This window comes from Dendrobates tinctorius, unplaced genomic scaffold (genome assembly GCF_039654945.1).
Source record: "Dendrobates tinctorius isolate UK_male_01 unplaced genomic scaffold, ASM3965494v1 ptg000060l, whole genome shotgun sequence".
Classification (NCBI taxonomy): domain Eukaryota; kingdom Metazoa; phylum Chordata; class Amphibia; order Anura; family Dendrobatidae; genus Dendrobates; species Dendrobates tinctorius.
This window is the reverse complement of record NW_027361728.1, coordinates 80,126,112-80,153,768: the sequence shown is the minus strand read 5'-3', so window position 1 is coordinate 80,153,768 and position 27,657 is coordinate 80,126,112. Positions and strand designations below refer to the sequence as shown.

Sequence of the window (27,657 nt, the reverse complement as noted above, 5' to 3'; positions counted from 1 at the left end):
TTAGTAAAGGCAGTCTGCATTGTAAGTTCCTGGATTTTACAATTCTGCACATCTGGGTAATGGGACTCAAGGAAAAACCAAAATTTAATGATTAAGAGTGGAGTTCCAATACTTTTGCCTGTATAATGAAGATTGTTTGATAGGATAGATAATTGAAGGAAAATGCATCTTGTCTTGTGCTCAGTAATATACCATATATACTCGAGTATAAGCCGACCCGAGTATAAGCTGAGGCACCTAATTTTGCCACAGAAAACTGGGTAAGCTTATTGACTTGAGTATAAGCTGGGTATGCATTGTTCCCTCATCCCTGTCTTGGTATGTGTGTCTCCCTCTGCTGTATGCATGGCTTGGGTCCTCCCCATCCTCCCCCGTATATGCATGGCTACCCCGTCCTCCCCCTGTATGCATGGCTGGGCATCCTCCTCCATCCTCCCCCTGTTTCCTGATTATCCATCATACTCACCCCCTCCTGGCGTGGTCTCTGCACTTCCTTGCTTCTCCGATGGTTCCCGGCGTCAGCAGCTTCTTCCTGTGTTCAGGGGTCACGTGGTACCGCTCATTAAGGTAATGAATATGCGCTCCACGCCTATTGGAGTGGATTCGCGTGCATATTCATTACTTTAATGAGCGGTACCACGTGACCGCTGAACACAGGAAGAAGGTGCTGGTGCCGGAGACCATCTGAGAAGCAGGGAAGTGCAGATACCGCTCCAGGAGGGGGTGAGTATGATGTGACAGCCACCGGCTCTTATCGCTCCCACTCCCCCCGCTGACCCCCTGAGATAATGACTCGAGTATAAGCCGAGAGGGGCACTTTCAGCCTAAAAAAATGGGCTGAAAATCTCAGCTTATACTCAAGTATATACGGCACTTTATTTATGTTTTTTTTCTGCTTTTAACAGTTCTCTTTTACATTTATATATTATTTAAACAGGTATAAAGCCTAACTTCTACATATACAGAATATTGCTGATTCCTATTATCCTCTGCACCAGTTTTAGACATACCGCCATCAGTTTTTAATTTAATAAATAGTCACCCTTTTCCCAAAAAATAAATCAATTTACTGGAGTGAAGCTTTTGGTAGATTGTCAGGAAACCGTTGTGAACACTAAATTTTATCCTATCTTAACAATGATGATTAGCTCTGGGACTAATGTATGACTTTCCGTTAAGGCAGAGGAATAAATCAGCATGTTCATTAGACTAAATACTTCAGGAGAGAGAACTGAGATCCCTTTATGTAAATCCAATAGGTTAAACCCCATGTCTTACTGAGGCCATTATTTATTATGCATCTTTTATTCTCCCAAATAATTGATTAACTTAGAGACTGACCCAGCCCTTTTCAGTATGTATATTATATGCATACAGTCCATCTCTATGAAAATCTATGCATCTAATTAGTGCCGGACTGGCGTGCCAAGAGCCCACCAGTAACATTGACTCCGGGGGATGCCTGTTCAGCTGCATGCAAATATTATTTTACTCTCATTCACAAATATATATATATATATATATATATATATATATATATATATATTAATACACAATGTAGTTTGTTACATGAATGAGAAGCAGTGAAACAAGTGTATTGTGCCAACTACTGCTCATATAAGGTGGTATGTGCCACTTTCCTGCACAGGGCCCACCGGGGGATTCACCTTTCAACCTAAGGGCGAGTCCAAGGCTGCATCTAATAATATTATTTCTTTTTTGTTAAACATATTAATAATGGCTCCATACGATGCAACAATATTCCCTGCTAGTTGCTAGGAACACATTGATATCTGTACATATAAAACATTTTGGTTTGTGGTCATATTTTTACATTTTATTTTATTACTCAATAGTGTTTTTTTTTACCTCATGCAATGTGGATATAGATGGTATTCCGATCATTTCACACCATGAATGTCACAATTTTATATGTCCTAAAACCACAAATGGTCAGTAATGTAATGTACAGGAGAAAGCAGGCTGACTGGTTTATTTCACTAGTTAAGTCAGCCTCCTTCTTTGTCTATGTATCAGCCATGGTGGGGAAGAAGGATGACTTTAAGGGAAGCAGTCAGCTGTTTAGCCGCTATAAGATGCGGCCACTGCCTTTCAGGGCTTATCTACAGCATTCTATAATGCTGTAGATAAGCCCCCAGTCCGACATGCAAGATAAGAAAAATAAGTTTTATTATACTCATCCAGGGGGGCGTTCTGGTGCGGATCAGTCCAAAGGGTGTCGCAGGTCCGTGTCCTGTGCCTCCTGTCTTTTTGCGACGCCACCCTCCTGCTTGCTTCATGCCTCCCCAGCGTCGCGATCCTGCGCAGGCATACTTCTCTGCCCTGTTGAGGGCAGAACAAATTCCTGCAGTTCTCAGGTGCTGGGCCTCTCTTATCTTTCCAAGCACCTGCGCACTGCAGTACTTTGCTCTGCTCAACAGGGCAGAGAAGTACACCTGCGCAGGAGTGCAATGACAGGGAGCCATGACGCAAGCAGGAGGGCTGCGAGCATAAGTAGATGGGAGGCACCGGACCCGGAGCTGTGACACCCATCGGACCGGACCACCCCCCGGGTGAGTATAATGAAACTTATTTTTCTTATCTTTCAGGTCGGTCCGGGGGCTTATCTACAGCATTATAGAATGCTGTAGATAAGCTCTGAAAGGCAGTGGCCGCATCTTATAGTGGCCAAAACAGCTGACAGATTTGCTTTAATTATTAAAATGAGCCAGTCATCTAGCCTCTTCCTTACACATCACCAACATATGGAGAGGGAGGAAGCATTCTCATGGGTTAAACCCAAGGAGGAAGTCTATCTGGAGCGACTAGCGTCAGTGCTGACAGCAAGACATGGGAAACAATATTAGTAAAACGTATAAATTTCAGTTTTAAACACATTAAAAGCTCGTTTTTCCAGCTGAACACTGTCTTCGGCTTAAATGCTGTCAGTTAAAAAGGAATCTGATTGTTTAAACCAAGTACAGGCACTCAGTGCACCAAGGAGGGGCCAAATATTTAAGTGCACCCAGCAGCTTGTTTTCTATCCATCTCCACCCTTCTCTGGCTCTATAAATTTGTCAATCAAAGAAGAAGTAGGTGAGAAGGTTCACATAAAATGTTGTTTGGCCATGCCAAGGGTGCACGGAACGGTTGTACTTGGTTTGAACAGTCATTCTGTGCTGACAGATTCCCTTTAAATTACAACTATGTGCAGCCTCTAACAGCAAATCCTGTGCCTCTGATCTGCAGTTAAGGCATCTGACTTCCAATTTGGCCTGGTCAATGTAACTTTAGCTTCTGATGGATATAATGTGGCCAAACTTCCTTACGTAATGTCTTTGCAGGACATTATGAGATGTACTTACCATAAATATTACTATAAAAATGTAAATTAGAGATGAGTTTGAAAATGTAAGCTTATTGTTATATAATGTAGGCTATGCTATGAGCAGAAGGAATACAGGCATTTATCTGCTAGTGTCATGCACAGTGTAGGACACACAAAGTGCAACACAAACCAATAAGAGGAAGGGGGGCACAACACTAGGAAAGCAGGGAGTGGAGACCCCTAGGCAGATCTAACATCACCCTGTCTGCCCTAAGAGACCCTAAATAGGTTCCGCACCTATCTCTGAGCAGGATACATAATCCCTGCCAGATCCTAGTGGTAAGCCCTGATTAGGGAAGGAAAAGGTAAACGCTGGTCAAACCCCACTAACACTTAAGATAGCTAGGATAAACCAAACAAGGGAGACACTTAGCTTGAGTAGACTCAGAGATAAACACTGACGCCCTCCAAACTCCAAAGAGGACGCTAGCCAACTGCTACAGCTCAAAGCCTCAACAGGGATGTGCAAATAGATAATAACACCCACAACTCCCAACAGCAAGTTGGTACTTATTAACACCCAGATAGAGGTAGACAGCGCTCTGCAGCCTCTGACACATCCATGACAACTGGAGACTCATTGATGGGAAATTCATTTTGACAAGTAAAAAAAAAATAATTACAGGATTTTTTGCCACATATAAAGCATAATATATCAACAAAGAAACAATACTTTCAAGTCATATAACACATAACATACCCAACATTATGGATTAATGCAACAAAATATACATAATACATATTGATACAGATCAGAAGCAGTTGTGCTACTGTTGGATGTCGTTAATGTCTCTCATACTTGACTTAATCTGAACCTCCACAATGCAGGATTATCAGATTTACTACATGAAAGATTTAGGATAAATCGTTGTTTCAGAAAATGGGGAAAAAATCATCAAGCACCTCGGCTCTCGAAAGTTGGATTCTCACAGAACCCATGATATAAAAACCCTCTATTTAGTTTTGTGTGAAATCAGAAGCAACAGATGTACAGTTCAGGTTTGGCGCAGTTATTGAAATGAGCAGTCTGCCGTCCCACTTCAGTCTCAGCCCCAGTCATGGAAACTATCTTGAGTTGGACACAAACTAAAAAGAACCTGCCAGGAGCAGAGCTTGACACTGAAGAGCAGATCAGCTTTCAGATGCCGAGTACATAAGTAAATTGCATAATTCCCTAATTTCCTAGATTTACCTCCATTTTTGTTCAGTTGGACAACCACTTTTAATGTGAGGACTGCAGTCTATACACAGCGCTACAAATGTACCACCGTTTTCCAGTTCAGTATTGTGACTATAAACATCTGCTCCACTAACCTCTATCATTGAGAAAACAGACCAGTCAACAGTTGCAACTAGCGAATAAAAACCTCTTTGTTTTGCCAGACCCTTTACAAGGGATTATGTACTCCACAAATTGCTGCACTATAGGGATTACTGCAGGATTGTAGTAGTGACCGCCATTGCAATCATTTTGTCAGTAATGCTCTTTTAAACTGGGCACTGTGCCTTGTCCTAGAAATATACCCTGGTCAGCTTTGGCTATCAAAAGCCCTCCTTGATTACAGTACTTATTTTCAGCACAATGCTAAGTAATCACTTGTCTGGTCAGTCCTAAATATACATAGGCATCTTTATAGCAATAATTAATTCCCGCAAATTCCAATAAATATAAAAAAAAAAAGTTCTATCAAAGGATCATACATGTTCTCAAATGATGACATATGTGCTTCTTATTAGTATACATGTATCTTTTATCCCGATTCTGTAATTGGGTAGCCAAAGAGTGGTGCACCCTCTACCTCCCAGAAACCAATTTTGAAAAAAAATAAAAATTGTTCCCAGTCATGCAATGCTCAGCTCAGATGACCATTTAACAAATAAATATCATTAATTCATCTGATTGAGACCAAAATATGAAGCACAGTCTGAGTTGGAAGCAACATTTGTCTCGTCTGGCGCTCTTCTGACAGCAGCCTGAGCTCTGTAAGGAAAATGATTGCTTTTTGCAGCTTTGTCTGCCTCGACGCATGTTATTTACAGTGTGAGGAAGTAAATTTGTTGGAAGGAATGATTGAATGTTTTAGCACTTTGGGTAATGACCTTTTTTGAATAAAGAGTAAAACATGACTTAGAACTATACAGGATGCGCCGAGCAGTCATTTTCCTGGAGACAACCCATACATAATTTAACACAAGTGGCAATCATGTTGACTTCAACAAAGCTACAATTCTCTCGTCTGTTTCATGAAAACTGATTGACTTCTCCTGACCCACAATAGATGTATATTTTAAAAAGCTCAATTGTGCAAGCTGACTAAGCAGCAATGCCGCAACGGTAATTGTGTAGCTGCAAAGTTATACATTACGTAAATATATTTGTTGTGGTTTAAGATTATATTTTGCATTTTTATATCAACTTTACTCACATACTAACAGCACACTAAGTTTTGAGTTAATATGGCTAAAAAATTATAAAGAATAAAATTGTAAATTATTTAAAGCGCAGTTGTGACCATGTCTAATTTAATAAATGCTTATGTTCTTGTAATTATTACATGCTATCTTCTCATACTACCTGCTGCTGGAAGTGCTTGTAAGGAGACCTAAGAAACAACAAAAAATGTTTATAAAGCTATAAAATAATAAATGGAACAATAATCTTACTATTCCCCTTCGGAATTTTCTTCTGCCCCAGCTGTGATGTGTCAACAAGTACATGTGATGGCTGCCACCAATCACTGGTTACAGCGGTGATCTCAGACGTGCTGACACATCATCATTGATGCTCTCTCTAGGTATTTCATTTTTTGCACCTATTTGTCCCATAAGCTTTTCCACAGATCTTTTAAAACATCAGAACAAAAACAGATGTTGCAATGTAAAACAATGAAAAAAATAACAAAAACATTTGTAAAAAATTCTACTTTAAAAAAATTCATTGCATTTTTTACAAGTGATAAAAAAGTGTGTGGAAAGAAGTCGTACCAATGTTTTATATATCCCAAAATGACATGATTAAAAACATCAGCTCATCAAGCAAAAAAGGAAAGTAATTATGCTGCCAGGTTAATAAACATCATAACAACTCCAATAACGGCGCAGTTGCATTTTCTTCACCATTTTACTCCTCTTGGAAATTTCCTTTTTTGAGTAGATTGCATTGTAAAATGAATGGCATCATTGAAAACAAGTCCTCAGGATTGCAAAATAACAAAAAAGTTATGATTATTTGAAGAAAAGGGGAAAAATGTGGTGTGAAGAGGTTAGAGATACCTAATGGTACCTAAAATATTCTTTCTAAATATCTATTTTTACATCATAATCACTTTTGTAATTAATATTATTACACAATACCCTACACTTCTCCCTATCATGCTAATCCCTAAGGCTGTGTGCCCACGATGCAATTTTTAAGCGTTTTTTGCCTCGATTTTCGGCGCAAAAACGCTGCAAAAACGTTTAAAAATTGTGTACAGAACGCACCCCATGCATTCCTATGGCATTCAGCACATGCTGTGCTAATGCTGCGCTTTTTTCCGTGGCAGAAACGCATCGCGGAAAAAATCGCAGCATGATCATTCTTTTGTGCGGAATCGCAAAGAAATGCCGCGATTCCGCACCCATAGGAATGCATGAGAATCGCTTACTTCCCGCATGTGGCTATGCCCACCATGCGCGAAGTTAAGCGTCTCATGTGCGGCTGGTACCCACGGTGTGGAGGAGAGGAGACTGTCCTCCAGGCCCTGGGTACCATACCCCTGTAAAAAAAAATAAAAAATAAAAAATCGGGGTATATTTACCTTCCGACGTCCCGCGCTGCATTCCCGGCCTAAGCATTCCCAGTAATGCCTTGTGGCAAGGTCCTGTGATGACATTGTCTCGCGTGACTCTAGCGGTCTCGCGAGATCGCTATAGTAACGCGAGACCAACGTCATCACAGGTCTCGCAAGGCATTACTGGGAACGCTGAGGCCCGGGATGGCAACGCGGGACTTCGGAAGGTAAATATACCCCGATTTTTTATTTTTTTATCATTTTTAACATTTTATCTTTTACTATTGATGCCGCATAGGTGGCCTCAATAGTAAAAAGCTGCTCACACTTGTCAAACACTATGTTAGACGAGTGTGACCAACCTCAAAATCACTTTCCAAGCGATGCTTCAAATCGCTTGGAAAGTGCTTGAAAAATCGCGGCAAAATCGCGAACAGAATCGCGGTAAAATTGCTGTGAAATCACGCTGAAAAAACGTGCGATATCTGGGAAGGAGTCCGGTTTTCATTGTGCGTTTTAACACGCAATGTGGGCACATAGCCTAAATGTGTTTTTTACTTCACTTCCTGTGACATTTCATTTGAGAAGATTCTCATATGGGATTCACTTCCCTGCACTCACTTCCCTATTACACCTCCTAGAACAGGACATCATCAAGGGGTGGTGCTGCAGTAACTTACCACAGTATCTTTCATCACTACTTTTTACTCTTAGACCTGTGACGGGGACAAGGGGGCATCCTCTACGTCTGGAGGAAAGAAGGTTTAAGCATACTCACAGACGCGGATTCTTTACTGTAAGAGCAGTGAGACTATGGAACTCTCTGCCATATGATGTTGTAATGAGTGATTCACTACTAAAATTTAAGAAGGGACTGGATGCCTTTCTTGAAAAGTATAATATTACAGGGTATATACACTAGTCTCCTTAATATTGCGTTGATCCAGGGAGCTAGTCTGATTGCCGTATGTGGAGTCGGGAAGGAATTTTTTTCCCCAATGTGAAGCTTACTGTTGCCACATGGGTTTTTTTTGCCTTCCTCTGGATCAACATGTTAGGGCAGGTTAGGATAAGTTATGGGTTGAACTAGATGGACTTAAAGTCTCCCTTCAACCTTAATAACTATGTTACTATGTTACTTTTTAAACATATTCTGGTTCCAAGGTGCTACTAGAAGCAGCATGATAGGTTAGCTCAGCACAGGCACTCTGCTTTTGTCCCAGATGCAGCTTCTAACTGATACAAGTTGCCATCAGGGGGTGGAGACAGAAGCAGTGTGAGTGACACCAGCACCAATCCACAGCTTTTATCACCTTCCTCAAGTAAAATGTCATCAGGGATGGTGCTGGTGTCACTGCTCCTATCTTAGCCTTTTGGTGATGTCTTGCTTCACAGTTAGAAGCTGCGGGGGTGGTGACAGAAGCATAGTGCTGGCACTGCGCTCAACTCTCGCACAGCTTATATCAGCACCATAAAACCAGGACATGTTCAAAGGGCAGCGATGAAACTGTAATTAGTAACTGCAGCGTCGCCCCCTAATGACATCCTGTTCCAAGAGTAGTGATAGATACTGCAGGGAAGTAAGTGCAGTACCAGCCTCTTGTGATCTTGACTCCTTGGAAATGAAACAACACAGGAAGTAAAGTAAAAAAAACACATTTAGAGATTAGCAGAATAGGGAGAAGTGTAGGGTATTTTTTTAAAAAAAAGCTAATTACAAAATTAACTAGGGTGTAGAAATAGATATTTAGAAAGGATATTTTAGGCACTGAACCAACTCTTAAAAGGGATTGGCAGACATAGAAAAAAAAAGCTGTGCCATATCTTCTCATGTGATGTGTCTGATAAAGCAGTCTAGCTCCTATAATTAATATGGCTGAGATGCAAAGCCATACAAGACCTGTACAAGACATGGTTTTCTAACCGTAAACAACCCAGAATTAATGGCATCTATTAAATAACGCAAGAGATTATTGACACTACATACAATACAAATTCCATGGATCAGTGCCATTGTGAAGAATCTAAAAGCCCAGTGCAGATGTTAATGTATAGTTATAGATATACCGTAATTATTTTGTGATTATGGATGTGAACTATTTGCAGAATGACTTCTCCAGCATTAGAGGTCTCTTCATTTCTTCTCCTTTCATTTCTTGGCAGTGGATTGTCAGGGTACAGAAATAAACATTGCCATCCCTTATTTTCAGCCCTTAGAGTCAGTACTTAATCACTCACATTCATTTTAGACAACAAAGGGTTTAGTTCTGCTCTTTCTGCATCCAGTATTCCCTGTTGGCCCGGCTGAATTATTACATTTAAAGTAATACTGAATGGATTGTTTATGTAGAGTCACAAGTGACATGTGAGAATACAGTGCTGGATCATGGCTTTGCTTAATCCTACTGTTTGCCTTCATGTCATTTTTCAATGTGTTTTAATTGAATGATTAAACCTTGTAAATGATTTTGTGTAACGTATTTAGTGAAAGCATACATTTCATTGGTGTGTTTATGTCCACATACACGTCTATACACTGTTCAAAAATTAAAGGAATTTTAAATCACACAACGGAACTCAGTAAACAAAAGATTCAAGTTGTAAACAAGTATTACTGAAATAAATTGTGAAATTGTTCAGAATAAAATGATGCATCATCGTTCAATGGCAACCAAGATGATCAACCCATTGAGATCTGTTTTCCAAATCATCCTCAAAATCAAAGTAAAAAGTTGAAGCCACAGGTGCACCCTATTGCCTGAATTTCATCCCAGGAACTCAAAATGGCACTCAGTAGTGTGTTTGGCCCCCAAGTATCTGTATGCATGCTGTATCATGTTTGAGCATGATCCTCATGAGACAGCAGATGAGTTTCATTTTCCTGGATCTAGATCAGGGCATTGGTGAGCTCTTGGGCAGTATGTGGCACTATTTAGTGGCATTGGATTCACTGATACATGATATCTTTGAGTGTTCTCAACTGCTACAGGTCTGTATTTGACATGCAGTAATTGTGTATAAACCCTGGCTATAAGAGGCCGGGCATTGTCTTGCACCAGGAGGGTCCCAGGAAACACTGCTCTAACTTACAATCTGACAAAGGTACTGGGGTGAAATCCTCAGCGTCAAACAGTAGCCATGGTATTGTTGGTTATCTCATGGAGGCTTGTGCAACCATCCAAGGATATAACATGATGTCTTGGTGGTGTGAGCAGGTTGGCAGATGCAGTGACAGTCAGGAAGCAAACCAAGGGTTAACAAGTTTTTACTTAACAGGATATTACTCCACGCAGGGAGATAGGGAAAACTTGAGGTAAAATGCAGGCAATATAGGGAATGCAGGGGTGTAATAGGGAAAAATCAATTCAGAAATAACAAATAAAGTCATTCTCAATGAAGTCACTTATCAATCAGACATCTTCCTGCCAGAAAAATTCCCGCAGTAGATGATGGCACCAACAGCCGTCGGCATCGCGTAGATCCGGTGTGGTCTGGAAGCAGGCGACGGTCCGTGCCCGGTCGGCAACATTATGTCTTTGAAGGATTCTGTAGAGTCCTCAATATGGAGACTCCTGTGACCTGGCAGAGTACGGGCCACTGTGCTGACAGAATTAAGTGAAGCTCGATGAGTCTTCACCCAGGGTTCAAGAAACTGTCCCCGGTAAAAGTCACAGTCTCTATCAGGCGTCACGAAAGCACCCCTGACTGTAGCGTATCGGTTTCCATCTCGAAAGGTCAGAGTCAACCTACACCCGGTGGGCTTCTGGTCCGAGTTGTCATGGTAAATTTCTTTCACGGACAGGTGCGAATCTGCATCACTAACGGTCTCTGAAGCAGGAGTACTCACTCCCCTCAGCCGCTCACTGCACCTTTCTGCCAATTCTGTCTGTGCTCGCATGCTGCACTGCCTCTGGTAATGCTTAGCCACCCCCTGTCAGCAAGTGTAAAGATCTGTCCAGTTGCCTAAACTTTCCTATGGACAACAGAGGAGACAGCTCCGACAGTTCCGGACCCAACACAAGAAATGCATCCCCAGCCCAGTTTCTCTTCTTACAGTGGTTAGCACTGTTGCTGGGTCCTGGGTTGAAATCCCTCCAAGGACAACATCTCCAATGAGTTTATATGTTCTCCCCGCGTTTGCATGTGTTTCCTCCGGGTTCTCCGGTTTTCTCCCATGCTCCAAAGACATCCTGATAGGGAATTTAGATAGTGAGTTCCATTACTAACAGTGCTTATATAGCACTTTAAATACCACAGCACATTACAGATATTATCATAAAAGCAGAATAAAAAAATAATAATACCTAGATCATCACTGATCCTCAACGAGATTGGTCAAGTTGGATAATGTTCAGGATCGCATACCATTTACCAAAGCATCTGCGGACTCAGTCTAACAAAGTAGAAAAAAATGCAAGAACAAAGAAAATATAAATCACATAAAAAAACTTCATATTAAGACCAATGTTATAAAAAAAAGATAAACAGAGTCCAAAAACACTTTCAAGGAAACAAAAACAAAGTGATATATACATTACTGTGCTAAATTTTTAGGCAGGTTTGAAAAAAATGCTCCAAAACTACAACTTTCCCTACAAAAATCAAGTTGTGTATGTCTACAGAGAAATAAAGAAAGCTATGGCTTGTTGAAGAAGAAGGGGGGATGAATTTGCAGAAATGAAAACTGGCAGCAGCAGGAAGGGGTTTTAACGTGTCAAAATGGAAATGTTACTTTGTGGATTACGCAATATTTGATTTTCTTTATTCAATGAAACAACATTTCTGTATATTTTACTGGTGTAGAATAGTGTGATCTCAACTTTTCTAGGCCATTAAGCTTTGAAATGGTCTTGAGGCAACACTGGTACTTTTCGTGTGACCCACTTAGATCACAGGTTCAACCTGCCATCTAATCCCTCACAGGTATCCTACCGTACATAACAAATTTCAGTATTATGTGAAAAGTCTATTTAAAGTCTATAAATAAGAATTACATTTGTACATCAAAATAGATTTTATTAGCACACAAAATTTCATATGCTGTGAGGTAATGAGGTCAAATTTAGTTACTTTATTCACATTCAAGGAAAAATATTTAATACAAAAAATTATGTAATACAAAAACGATGCATTAAAATCCACTTTAATCAGCTATAATACAACTCTATAATATTGTAAATAATTAATACAATATCATTTTGACATATTATAGGATAGAATAGCAAATTATACCAATTAATTTCAGTTGCTATGGGTATGAAATGAAGCTAAATAATTTATACATCAGAATTTGCCTTAAGCAGCCAGTTTAACTGTTGCTCTTATATTAGAGGTACTTGAGAATGTGGTTATTCTTTGGTGCATAAATAATCAAAGATTGAGATGGTGTATGCTTTGCTATTATTAGATTGGCAGCAGGCAGTATATGATTAAGTAAAACTTTTACCATGTGTAATATTGTCTTTAAATGTGACTGCAGACTTGTGCATCCCCCCAGCGTGCATAGTACGCAGGATTGTCTTTAAGACTATGTGCGCATATTGAGTATTTGCTTGGTTTCTGCATCTCTTGACAGCAAAAACACTGCTGCAAAAACGCGTTTTGGCCTAGTTATTTTTCATGCGTTTTGTACAGCAATGAAGGCTTTTTTGAGCTAAATAAACATATTTAAAAAAAAAAGTTTTGTAATGTAATTTCTTGGTTCAACACCACCTTTTTTTTCTCATGCAGTCGAATCAGAGTAATGGTGTCAGCAGCTGTCATTGACACCAAGCCCTAGGCTTAGTAATGAAAAGGTGTGAGCCCAACACCCTTATTACTAAGTCGGTAAGTAAACACAAACACACACAAACAAACATACACAAACACACACATTGTAACCAGCTGATGTAGGAGTGCTAACAGAATGAACCTTCATAGGCTGTAACCAAACACCAACTCTTAATTTAAAAAAAAAATGGAAAAAAAATTATGTGGGCTCCAGCTTAATTTTCATAACCCAGCAAGGGGAATGCCGATGACTGAGGGCTGATTTTAATATTCTGGGAAGGAGCCAATGGCCATAAAGGTTCCCATGCTATTAATATCAGCTCACAGCTGTTTACTTAGCCTTTACTGGCTAGTTTACAAGGGGAACCCAGAAAAAAAATTCAAATAGGGTCCTATAAAATTTAACCAGCAAAGGCTAGCCAGACAGCTGCAGGTTGATATTAGTAGCCTATGAAGGGGTCATGGATATTGGTCCCCTCCCAGACTAAAAACTTCAACTCTCAGCCTCCCCAGAAAAGGTGCATCTATAAGATGCGCCAAATCTGGTGCTAAGCCTCGCTCTTCCCACTTCCTCTGTAGTGGTGGCAAGTGGGGTAATGGTTTGGGGAAGTTATTGTCACCTTTGCCAGTTGACATCAAGCCCACAGGTTAGTAGTGGAGAGGCATCTATAAGACACCCCCATTACTAACCCCATTATTTTACATGTTTTTTTTAAGTGTGAGCACAGGGGCCGGCTGATGAGAGACTACTTCTCCCATCAGCGGCTCCTGCCATCACTGTTATCAGTGACAGCAGACATAGGCTGATGGAAGGAGTAGTCTCATCAGCCCACACCTGCTGACCTGCAGTAAACTTTTTACCATGGGTCATAGTCAAAGCAGCAGGGTCACGCTGACATCTGACAGCATGACACCGCAGAGCTCTGACCGATGGTCTTACCGGCGGTAGCGTTACCGCTGATAAGAACCACCTCGGCGGTGTTTCCCATGCTGTCACAGAGATGACAGCATGGGAAACAATATATGAAGCCAGTAAAAATGTAAACAAGAACTCAGCTAATCCGCAAACATTTTTATATCTGCATTTTTGCTGTGGATTTGAGTGACTCAATTGAAGTCCAAAGTGTGGAAAACATTAAAAATCCGCACAAAGAATTGACACGCTGCAGAAAAAAATGCACTGCAAATACTCAAAGGAAATTTACTGATCATGTGCACAACACTTCAGGATTGTCATTGAATTAACTGGCATAAGGATTCCATAGTATTTTTGGCCCATTTCCGCATGAAAAAATACTGCAAAAATGCATAAAAAATGCACCGTGTGTACATTACTGCAGATTTGTGAATCCTCACTGCGTGTATAGTGCATGCTGTCAGGATTGTCTTTAAGGCTATGTGCCCACGTTGCGTGTTAAAACGCACACTGAAAACCGGACTCCTTCCCAGAAATCGCACGTTTTTTCCGTGCGATTTCAGCGCGATTCTGTTCTCGATTTTGCCGCGATTTTCTCAAGCACTTTCCAAGCGATTTGAAGCATCGCTTGGAAAGTGATTGACAGGTTAGTCACACTCGTCAAACATAGTGTTTGACAAGTGTGAGCAGCTTTTTACTATTGAGGCGGCCTATGCGGCATCAATAGTAAAAGATAAAATGTTAAAAATGATAAAAAAATAAAAAATCGGGGTATATTTACCTTCCGGCGTCCCGCGCTGCCATCCCGGGCCTCAGCGTTCCCAGCGATGCCTTGCGAGACCTGTGATGACGTTGGTCTCGCGTTACTATAGCGATCTCGCGAGACTGCTAGAGTCACGCGAGACTACGTCATCACAGGACCTTGCCACAAGGCATTACTGGGAACGCATAGGCCGGGAATGCAGCGCGGGACGTTGGAAGGTAAATATACCCCGATTTTATATTTTTTATTCTTTTTTTTACAGGGGTATGGTACCCAGGGCCTGGAGGACAGTCTCCTCTCCTCCACACCGTGGGTACCAACTGCACATGAGACGCTTAACTTCCCGCATGGTGGGCATAGCCACATATGGGAAGTAAGTGATTCTCATGCATTCCTATGGGTGCGGAATCGCGGCAATTCTTTGCGATTCCGCACAAAAGAGTGATCATGCTGCGATTTTTTCCGCCATGCGATTCCGCCACGGAAAAAAGCGCAGCATTAGCACAGCATGTGCGGAATGCCATAGGAATGCATGGGGTGCGTTCTGTACACGATTTTTAAATTTTTTCGCGCCGAAAATCGCGGCAAAAACGCTTAAAAATCGCATCGTGGGCACACAGCCTAAGTGTGACTGCAGACTTGTGAATCCTCACAGCATTCACAGTGCATGCTGTCAGGATTGTCTTTAAGTGTAACTGCACACTTTTGAACCCTCATTGCCTGCAAGGTGGCCACTGTCCGGATTCTTAGCGCGCTGTTAGGATTCACAAGTATGCAGTCACATAGAGTGACTGCAGACTTGACCCCCAAGCCTGGACTACCCCTTTAATGGCTTTGTTATGTAAAAACCTCTGCATACTATTAGCTGGGTTCAGAACAGCATAGGAAAAAAATTGCCCTGTTTTCATCCAGAAAACTTGGATGATTTTCCTTCATATTGTCATCCATCCGCCATGTATGTGCCATCCGTGTGTCTATATTTTACACCCATGTGACATCCATATGGCATTCATATTTATACACCAACAATTTAAAATGTAAATTACCAAGTACAGTTTCCTAAGTTATTAGTGGCATAATGGCAAATATATATCTGAAATTAAGAAGTAAGATGCTACATGAATGCTCTGTATGGGATCTGTTTTTTTGGCTAACGCATAGACTTATATATACAAGACTTATAAAAGATGTGGAATAGTACTGCTGAGATTTTTTTCACACAGACACTAGGTCCATGTTAAAAAAAAAACTGTCATCCGAGCAGCCCTGTGGAATTACATTGGTGATTAGGTTGTCCAATTCATAATCACTCAGACAGCACACGTCCATATAACACACTCATCTGAATGAGCCCAACATACAAACACCATATTGAAATCTTTAACATCTGTTTCCAAATCTGGTATTAAACTGAGGGATTAATTGGCTCATTAACACCTTAGTAACTGCAGCTTTGCTCATTAGTACTTAAATATGCATTGCATATGAAAGGGTTATTGCCATCTTAGATAACTATGGCCCAGTTGCATTCACAGGATAAGCGATATATGTCTAAAGGATGTATTTAAACCTGAACCTGTGGAGAATGTAACACAGTAGCATAGTAACATAGTTTGCAAGGCCGAAAAAAGACATTTGTCATAGAATCATAGAATGGTAGAGTTGGAAGGGACCTCCTGTGCCATCTGGTCCAACCCCCTGCTCAAAGCAGGATTCAATAAATCATCCCAGGCAGATGTCTGTCCAGCCTCTGTTTGAAGACTTCTGTTGAAGGAGAACTCACCACCTCTCGTGGCAGCCTGTTCCACTCATTGTTCACCCTGTCAAAAAGTTTTTTCTAATATCTAATCTGTCTCCTCCCATTCAGTTTCATCCCATTGCTTCTAGTCTTTCCTTGTGCAAATAAGAATAAAGATGATCCTTCTACAATGTGACAGCCCTTCAGATATTTCTCGACAGCTATTAAGTCTCCTCTCAATTTTCTCTTTTGCAAGCTAAATATTTCCAAATCCTGCAACCGTTCCTCATGTTTTGCAGACTGGTCACCATTCTGGTCGCCCTTCTCTGAACTTGCTCCAGTTTGTTCATGTCTTTATTAAAATGTGGTGCCCAAAACTGGACACAATATTCCAGATGAGGTCTGACCAAAGAGGAGTAGAGGGAAATAATGACTTCACATGATCTAGACTGTATGCTCCTGTTAATACATCATATAATTGTATTTACCTTTTTTGCTGCTGCATCACACTGTTGACTCATGTTCAATCTGTGATCTATTAGTATACCCAAGTCTTTTTCACATGTACTGTTGCTTAGCCCTATTCCTCCTATTCTCTATATGCTTTTTTCATTTTTATTCCCTAGATGTAGTACTTTGCATTTTCCCTGTTAAAAACCATTCTATTAGTTGCTGCCCATTCCTCCAGTTAATTTATATCTTTTTGAATCCTCTCTTTCTCTTCTCTAGTATTAGCTATCCCTCCTAGCTTTGTGTCATTAGCAAATTTAACCCCTTCATAACCAAGCCTATTTTGACCTTAATGACCAGGCCATTTTTTGCAATTCTGACCAGTGTCCCTTTATGAGGTAATAACTTTAGAACGCTTCAAGGCATCCTAGCGATTCTGAGATTGTTTTTTGTGACATATTGGGCTTCATGTTAGTGGTAAATTTAGGTTGATAACTTTTGCTTTTATATGTGAAAAAGTCAGAAATTTGACGAAAATTTTGAAAATTTCACAATTTTCAAATTTTGAATTTTTATTCTGTTAAACCAGAGAATTATGTGACACAAAATAGTTACTAAATAACATTTCCCACATGTCTACTTGACATCAGCACAATTTTGGAAACAATTTTTTTTTGTTAGGAAGTTATAAGGGTTGAAAGTTGACCAGTGATTTCTAATTTTTACAACAAAATTTACAAAACCATTTTTTTAGAGACCACATGACATTTGAAGTCACTTTGAGGGGTCTATATGGCAGTAAATACCCAAAAGTGACACCATTCTAAAAACTGCACCCCTCAAGGTGCTCAAAACTACATTCAAGAAGATTATTAACCCTTCAGGTGCTTCAGGAACTAAAGCAACATGGAAGGAAAAATGGACATTTTAATTTTTCGAACAAAAATTTTCTTTTATCATCAATTTTTTCATTTTCACATGGGCAACAGGATAAAATGGATCCTAAAATTTGTTGGGCAATTTCTTCTGAGTACACCGATACCTCATATGTGGTCATAAACCACTGATTGGGCGCACGGCAGGGCTCGGAAGCGAAGGAGCACCATTTGACTTTTTGAATGGAAAATATGCTGGAATATTTAGCGGTTGCCATGTCGCATTTGGAGAGTCCCTGTGTGCCTAAACATTGGAGCTCACCCACAAGTGACCCCATTTTGGAAACTAGACCTCCCAAGGAACTTATCTAGATGCAGAGTGATCACTTTGAACCCCCAGGTGCTTCACAAATTGATCCGTAAAAAAAAGTACTTTTTTTTCACAAAAATTTTCTTTTAGCCTCAGTTTTTTCATTTTCACATGGCAACAGGATAAAATAGATTCTAAAATTTATAATCCAACTAATGCTCGTACTATGAATCAAAAAGTAGAAATATATACCTGTATTGTTAATGCAGTAGACTCATGAACATTAGAAATTAAGGAGATAAAAAATGGAGTTTGGTTGATCGAACTACGAAAAAAAGAAGACAGACATATTATATGTGATTATACGGAACCATATTACCCAGTAAAATAAAGATAATAGGGTTGCGCTCTACTATTTAAAAACAGCTACTACTAATATTAATGTGCTGATGTGCTTAGCGAATAAAATCAAATATAATGGATGAGCCGTATGCAATAAAGGTGCTTTAAATGTGTTCCAAGTTCATCTAACCCCAATATATCAAGTACCTCTAAAGAGGAGTGCAGTTAGAAAGGCCAAATACTTCACCACTAACGGTGGTCTTTTGAGCAGTGACTAGAGTTGAGCGATACCGTCCGATACTTCAAAGTATCGTATCGGATGGTATCGGCCGATCTTTAAAAAAAGTATCGGTATCGCCGATTCCGATACCGGAAGTCCCATTCAAGTCTATGGGACTTCCGGTATCGGAATAAGAAAAACCCTTTCCTGCCCTTGTACAGCCTCTCTGGGGTCTGTACGGGCCTTTCGGGGGGCTGTGCCGGCCTGCCAGGGAGTCTGTGCAGGCTCCGGTGGTCTGTGACGGCCTGCCGGTGGTCTGTGCAGGCTCCGGGGGGCTGTGCCGGCCTGCCGGGGGGCTGTGCCGGCCTGCCGGGGGGCTGTGCAGGCTCCAGGGGGCTGTGCCGGCCTGCTGGGGGGCTGTGCCGGCCTGCCGGGGGGCTGTGCAGGCTCTGGGGGGCTGTGCCGGCCTGCCGGGGGGCTGTGCCGGCCTGCCGGGGGGCTGTGCAGGCTCCGGGGGTCTGTGCAGGCATCGTCCGATGGGACTACAAGTCCCATCGGGCGATGCCTGCTACCATGACAGTGATTGACACATTAGCCAATGATGGGACAGTAGTAGTCCCATCATCCGGCTAATGTGTTAAATGTAAAAAAAAAAAAAAAAAAAAAAAATACTACATACATACTACATGCATGCTACATACATACTACATGCTACATACATACTACATATATACTACATACATACTACATACATGCTACATACATACTGCATGCTACATACATACTACATACATACTACATGCATGCTACATACATACTACATATATACTACATGCATGCTACATACATACTACATGCTACATACATACTACATACATACTACATACATGCTACATACATACTGCATGCTACATACATACTACATGCATGCTACATACATACTACATGCATGCTACATGCATGCTACATGCATGCTACATACATACTACATGCATGCTACATGCATGCTACATACATACTACATGCTACATACATACCACATACATACTACATACATACTACATACTACATATATACTACATGCATGCTACATACATACTACATGCTACATACATACCACATACATACTACATACATACTACATACATACTACATGCTACATACATACTACATATATACTACATGCATGCTACATACATACTACATGCTACATACATACCACATACATACTACATACATACTACATACATACTACATGCTACATACATACTACATACATACTACATACATACTACATACTACATATATACTACATGCATGCTACATACATACTACATGCTACATACATACCACATACATACTACATACATACTACATGCTACATACATACTACATATATACTACATGCATGCTACATACATACTACATGCTACATACATACCACATACATACTACATACATACTACATACATACTACATGCTACATACATACTACATATATACTACATGCATGCTACATACATACTACATGCTACATACATACCACATACATACTACATACATACTACATACATACTACATGCTACATACATACCACATACATACTACATACATACTACATACTACATATATACTACATGCATGCTACATACATACTACATGCTACATACATACCACATACATACTACATACATACTACATACATACTACATGCTACATACATACTACATATATACTACATGCATGCTACATACATACTACATGCTACATACATACCACATGCATACTACATACATACTACATACATACTACATGCTACATACATACTACATATATACTACATGCATGCTACATACATACTACATGCTACATACATACCACATACATACTACATACATGCTACATATATACTACATGCATGCTACATACATACTACATATATACTACATGCATGCTACATACATACTGCATGCTACATGCATGCTACATACATACTACATACATACTACATGCTACATACATACCACATATATACTACATACATACAATACATTCATACAATACATACATAGACATACAGTACATATAACATAGAGTAACATACTTACCAATACTTGTCACATTGTTCCCCGAAGCCATTGTCTTTTCCGGAATAAATATTAACATAACAAACCACAAAAATACTCACCCACGATCCGAAGCAGTCCACGAGTGTGTCCCACGACGATCTTGGGTAGAGAACTGCAGCATCAGATGATGCTGCCGTTCTCTACGGGCTGCAGGAATCCAATGACGGAAGGTAGGTATCCTTCCGCACTGTATTCCTCCGCCACTTAAAAAAAAAAAGTCCCTAGTCTCACTTTATGCCATTGCTGTGTGGGAATTTCCCACGCAGCAATGGCATAAAGTGAGACTAGGGACTTTTTTTTTTTTAAGTGGCGGAGGAATACAGTGCGGAAGGATACCTACCTTCCATCATTGGATTCCTGCAGCCCGTAGAGAACGGCAGCATCATCTGATGCTGCAGTTCTCTACCCAAGATCGTCGTGGGACACACTCGTGGACTGCTTCGGATCGTGGGTGAGTATTTTTGTGGTTTGTTATGTTAATATTTATTCCGGAAAAGACAATGGCTTCGGGGAACAATGTGACAAGTATTGGTAAGTATGTTACTCTATGTTATATGTACTGTATGTCTATGTATGTATTGTATGAATGTATTGTATGTATGTAGTATATATGTGGTATGTATGTAGCATGTAGTATGTATGTAGTATGTATGTAGCATGTAGTATGTATGTAGCATGCATGTAGTATATATGTAGCATGTATGTAGTATGTATGTGGTATGTATGTAGCATGTAGTATGTATGTAGCATGCATGTAGTATATATGTAGTATGTATGTAGCATGTAGTATGTATGTAGTATGTATGTAGTATGTATGTGGTATGTATGTAGCATGTAGTATGTATGTAGCATGCATGTAGTATATATGTAGTATGTATGTAGCATGTAGTATGTATGTAGTATGTATGTAGTATGTATGTAGCATGTAGTATGTATGTAGCATGCATGTAGTATATATGTAGTATGTAGTTTGTATGTAGTATGTATGTGGTATGTATGTAGCATGTAGTATGTATGTAGTATGTATGTGGTATGTATGTAGCATGTAGTATGTATGTAGCATGCATGTAGTATATATGTAGTATGTAGTATGTATGTAGTATGTATGTGGTATGTATGTAGCATGTAGTATGTATGTAGCATGCATGTAGTATGTATGTAGTATTTTTTTTTTTTTTTAACATTTAACACATTAGCCGGATGATGGGACTACTACTGTCCCATCATTGGCTAATGTGTCAATCACTGTCATGGTAGCAGGCATCGCCCGATGGGACTTGTAGTCCCATCGGACGATGCTTGCACAGACCCCCGGACATCAGCACAGCCCCCCGGCAGGCCGGCACAGCCCCCCGGCAGGCCGGCACAGACCCCCACAGGGTGCACAGACCACCGGCAGGCCGGCACAGCCCCCCGGCAGGCCGGTACAGACCCCGGGCAGTCCACACAGCCCCCCGGCAGGCCGGCACAGCCCCCCGGCAGGCCGGCAGAGACCCCCGGAAGGCCCGAAATGACGGCGCATCATGATGCGCACACACCGCGCATCATGATGACGTCAGGCCGTCAATCAACTGAACTTCCGATTCCGATGCCGAATTCCGATATTGAAAAAATATCGGAAGTCGGTATCGGAATTCCGATACAGCAAGTATCGGCCGATACCCGATACTTGCGGTATCGGAATGCTCAACACTAGCAGTGACACTTAGGTGCCAATAGACGGAAGCCGATAGCATGTACTTAGCTTGAGGAGAATCCTGGCTATTGGGAGTGAGCAGGTAAGTCCCAGAGCTCTGTTCCGGCCGGTAACAGGCTCTATGTACGAGCAAATGTTCGGTGATCCTCAGAGAATGGCGGACCCCACGTAGATGATGTAGAAGCGGGGAGTAGATGAAAATGTTGGATGCTCACCGGAGTTAGCGGTGTCAGGCAGCGACGATCACGCTAGCCGCGTTGCTGGATGCAGGCACACGTTATCAGCATGGTGTGTGCCTGGCAGGACCTTCGATGACGATTTGGGTCACATGATGCACGTAGTCACGTGATACCCAGCTACAGAGTGCTGCGTGAGCCAAATTTCCAACTAGTTTCGGAATAACACGGATTCCTTCTGCTTTGGATTCTAAAATTTGTGGGGAAATTTCTCCTGAGTACACCGATACCTCATATGTGGTCATAAATCACTGTTTGGGCGCACGGCAGGGTCCAGAAGGGAAGGCGCGCCATTTGACTTTTTGAATGGAAAATTAGCTCCAATCGTTATCGGACACCATGTCGCGTTTGGAGACCCCTGTGTGCCTAAACAGTGAAACCCCCCCACAAGTGACACCATTTTGGAAACTAGACCCCTTAAGGAGCTTATCTAGATGTGTAGTGAGCACTTTGAAACTCCAAATGCTTCACAAAAGTTTATAATTCTTTGCTAGGTGAAGAGAATGGGGCATCAGACTGCGCTGCTCGCCGGTCAGGATAATGGACCAGAGGAGTCCAAGTGGATGTAATAGAAAATAGACTTTATTTCTACGTGTTTCGTGGTGATCACACCACTTCCTCAGGACAGTCTATACACATACACATACAGGGTCTGCTGTTTATAGCAAAAGAGGCAGATGGAGACGCCTCCTTTTAGAAGGCCACACCCAATGGGCGGGGAATCAGACTTAAGCACATATATACATCGTAAATATAACAAACAATCATAAAATATAATGGAGTATATCACTTAAAACCATTGTTCATACATTTAAAAATCTACATGCAGAGAAACTCAATAAAACACAATAAAAAAGTAGTTCAATAAATAAAACTTTGCAAGTTGAGGGAGTGATTGAATCTATGGTGTTAGCTCATTCATTCTTTAGCAGGACCCTGCTAATTGTGCTTTAAACCATTGAGCCACGGAAGGAATTAATTGAATCTCTTTATTAGGTGGTGGTGGAAAATAGATGATAGTGGATTAAAAAACTCTGTAAGAAGGGAAAAAAAAAACAATGAAGGGATGATCCTCTTCATAACAAGGAGCAGATGTTTGTCAAATCTGTATCACAAAATACAGAGGAAAATTGAGGTGGGTTGTACAGGGGAACAGAGAACACTCCATAGATAAATTAGTTGAACAAATCAGTTGTTTCATTGAGTCCATGGGAATTTATAGTGTTCAGCTTGTGAATCCAGAAGATCTCTTTCCTATTAAGAGTCTGGACTCCGTTGGGGTTATCAGGGGGAACATGGTCAATAGGGATCACCCTGAAGGAAATCCTTTTGTTATGATATAACGCTTAATGCCTGGAAAGGCCATGCTGTAGAAATCCTTCTTTTATATTATGCCTATGCAAGTTTATTCTTTTATGTAGCTGTTGCATCGTCCTGCCCACATATAATTTCTTACATTCGCATATGATGACATAGATGACGAAACTGGATTGGCAGGTCAAATGGTATTTGATTTGAAACTCATCTGAATTTCCACTGTCTGCTGAAAAAGTTTTTGCATCATGTATGTTGCAAGAGCAGCATAGGCATCTCGGGATGCCACATCTATAGAAGCCTTGTCTGAGCTTTTTTGCAGAGTAATTGAAGTCCTCTTTCTTCTTTAGCCGGCTTGGAGCCAACATGTTTTTCAATGTCGGGGCCCTTCGGAGGGTTATCAGGGGATTGTTGAGAAGAAGCTTCCCCAATATGGGATCATTAAGAAGTATACCCCAATGTTTTTTCAGAACCAGACGAATTTTCCTGTTCTGAGCTGTAAAAGTGGTAATAAAATTGAAGTTAAACTTAGCATCAGATGCTGATTTTTTTGTTGTATTGAAGATTAAGTCTGTTCTATTTTTTTGCTTTCAGAGAAGGCTCTATGGATCAATTTTTTGGGGGTAACTTCTTTCAAGAATTCTATGTGATAAGACTTTTGATTGGTTGATGAAATCTATGTCCATACTACAGTTCCTCTTGATTCTTTTGTATTGGTTAAGTGTGATATTCCTCAGCCATTTGGTGTAGTGTCCACTTTGATAATGGACATAACTGTTCGCATCCACAGGTTTGAAATAGGTTCTTGTGTGGATTTTTGTACTAACATGAAAGAAAGTGAGGTCAAGGAAGTGGACTGTATCAGGGTTTACTACAGGGGTGAAACTCAAACCCCAGGTATTATCTTCAGTGCTCCTGAGGAAGGACCCCACATCATCATTAGAATTATTATAAATGAAGAATAGGTCATCTATGTAACATTTGTAAATGATGATATTGGGGGCATGTGAACTGCTGAATATGAAGATGGTCTCGAAGATGGCCATGAACAAATTTGCATAAGTAGGTGCCACCTTTGAGCCCATCGCGATCCCCTGATGTGCCTAAACAGTGGAAACCCCTCAATTCTGACCCCAACATACCCCTAACCACAACCCTAACTCCAACACACCCCTAACCCTAATCCCAACCCTATCTATAACCCTAACCACAAGCCTAACCCTAATCTTAACCCTAATTCTAACCCTAACCCTAATTCTAACCCTAATTCCAACCCTAACCCTAATTCCACCCTAACCCTAATTCCAACCCTAACACTAACTCCACCCTAATCCTAGCCCTAAACCTAGCCCTAACCCTAGCCCTAATGGAAAAATAAAAGTAAAAATATTTTCTTTATTTTATTATATGTGCCTACCTATGGGGGTGATAGAGGGGGGTTATTTACTTTTTATTTCATTTTGATCACTGTGAGAGTGATCAAAATGAATGAACCGAATCTGCAGCCTGCAGATGGTGACGCCCATGATCCAGGACCGTGGGACACCGGGAGTGACAGCGGCACTCGGAAAGCATCGGGGGGTGGTTGGGGGATCATCGGACTGCAGGGGGAGTGGAAGGAAGGCGGGGGCAGATGATGACAGCAGCGGCACATCGCCGCTGTCATTCAGTGGGGGGGGCGATCGCCCCTACCAACCGGTGTGTGGGGGGGTCAGGTAACTTTCTCCAGCCATGTCCGATGCTACTGCAATTTTCCTTGATGAAATATTACTATCGCTCTGATTGTCGGTTTCACTTTTAACAGCCAATCAGAGCGATCGTAGCCACGTTGGGGCGAAGCCACGCCCCCTGTGGTGAAGTTCAAAGCCACCTTTATCTGCGGGTCGGGTGACCTTTCAGTGACTCCAGTCACCCGACCCATAGGGGGGCTTTAAAGTCATGACGCCACGTAGGCGTCACTGGTCATAATGGCACAGGTTTTCATGACGCCTATGTGGCGTCATTGGTCGGGAAGGGGTTAATCAGTTTACTCTCAATTCCTTCATCCAAATCATTGATAAAGATGTTGAAGAAAACAGGGCCCAGAACAGAGCCCTGTGGTACCTCACTTGAGACATTCTTAAAACTAGATGTGCAGACATTAACGACCACTCTTTGTCCATCCAGTTCAGCCGATATTCCATCAGAATAAATCCCCATATCTACGTCTTTCTAAAGAACCTAATAACTGTAAGATACAATAATGTTACGCTCCAGAAAGACATCCAGGCTTCTCATGAACCCCTTGGCTTAGTCTGCCATCACCACCTCCTCAGGCAAGGAATTCCAGATTCTCACTGCCCTAACAGTAAAGAATCCTCTTCTATGTTGGTGGAAAAACCTTCTCTCCTCCAGATGCAGAGAATGCCCCCTTGTGACCATCACCTTCCTTGGTATAAACTGATCCTCAGAGATATATTTATATTGTCCACTTATATACTTATATTGTCCACTTATATACTTATACATGGTTATTAGATCGCCCCTCAGTCGTCTTTTTTCTAGAATAAATAATCCTAATTTTGCTAATCTCTCTGGGTATTTTAGTTCATCCATCCCCTTTATTAATTTTGTTGCTCTCCTTTGTACTCGCTCTAGTTCCATTATATCCTTCCTGAGCACCGATGCCCAAAACTGTGCACAGTACTCCATGTGCAGTCTAACAAGGGATTTGTACAGAGGTAGTATAATGCTCTCATCATATGTATCCAGACTTCTTTTAATGCACCCCATGATCCTGTTTGCCTTGGCAGCCGCTGCCTGGCACTGGCTGCTCTTGGTAAGTTTATCATTAACTTGGATTCCCAAATCCTTCTCCATGTCAGCTTTACCCAGTGGTTTCCTGTTCAGTGTGTAATGGTGATATTGATTCCTTCTTCCCATGTGTATAACATTACATTTATCATTGTTAAACCGCATCTTCCACCTTTTTGCCCAAGTTTCCAACTTATCCAGATCCATCTGTAGCAGGATACTATCTTCTCTTGTATTGACTGCATGGAGCTACTCCAACCCATTTGACTGCAGTTCTCTTCATTCTTTGCCATAGGAGTTACGGAAAAAGTTGAGCATGCCATATTGGATATTTCTTTAAACCTTTAAATCTGTCACAAGGTTTTTGCTATCCTACCTGAGAACAGTAAAAAGTAAGGGCAGAGACCCAGATTCTAGTGGTGAATCATTAAGGGTTTTTTGCCTTAGTTTTGATTTTAAAAAAATCCTGTTTCATAGATGAAGATCTGCTAGTCTTCTCTTAGTGTCCTAGCTGAGATACATTCTCAACCTGCTGCCATGTTTTAAACTTCATGAATAAAAGAAGATTTTAAGGGATGATGAGTGATAGTTAGAGATGAGCGACTTTGTCTTTTTTCGGGTCGTGTCGGGTTTCATGAAACCCGACTTTCTCAAAAGTTGGGTCAAACGAAATCGGCCGATTATCGTGAAAAGTCGAAGGCCGACTGAAACACGAAACCCAATGCAAGTCAATGGGGAAGAAAAGTCGGCAGTGAGTGGAGGACAGGAAACACACCTACAGTGCCCATTTTAATGCCAAAAACATCAATTCTTATTACTTAAGCTTGTCAACCTTAATTTACTTTATAATAATAGTTAGGCATTGAAAACTGGGGGTTATTTGGCTAAAGTTGGGGGGGGGTAGGGCTGGCTCCAGATTTTCTTGGGCCAGGGCCAAAGAGTGTC

At 41.0% G+C, this 27,657-nt stretch overlaps 1 protein-coding gene and 1 long non-coding RNA gene across 5 annotated transcripts in view; one reads left to right on the top strand and one right to left on the bottom strand.

The window, feature by feature from the left end:
• The window catches only part of NYAP2 (neuronal tyrosine-phosphorylated phosphoinositide-3-kinase adaptor 2), a 286,187-nt gene that overhangs the window by 112,854 nt on the left and 145,676 nt on the right, over positions 1-27,657 (top strand). The gene's annotated exons all lie outside the window — the stretch shown is intronic.
• LOC141092699 (uncharacterized) overlaps positions 11,419-27,657 on the bottom strand; it is a 53,071-nt gene continuing 36,832 nt past the window's right edge. Inside the window, exon 4 of the long non-coding RNA XR_012232878.1 lies at positions 11,419-11,554. This is a non-coding gene — a long non-coding RNA (uncharacterized lncRNA). The remainder of the gene's footprint in view (positions 11,555-27,657) is intronic.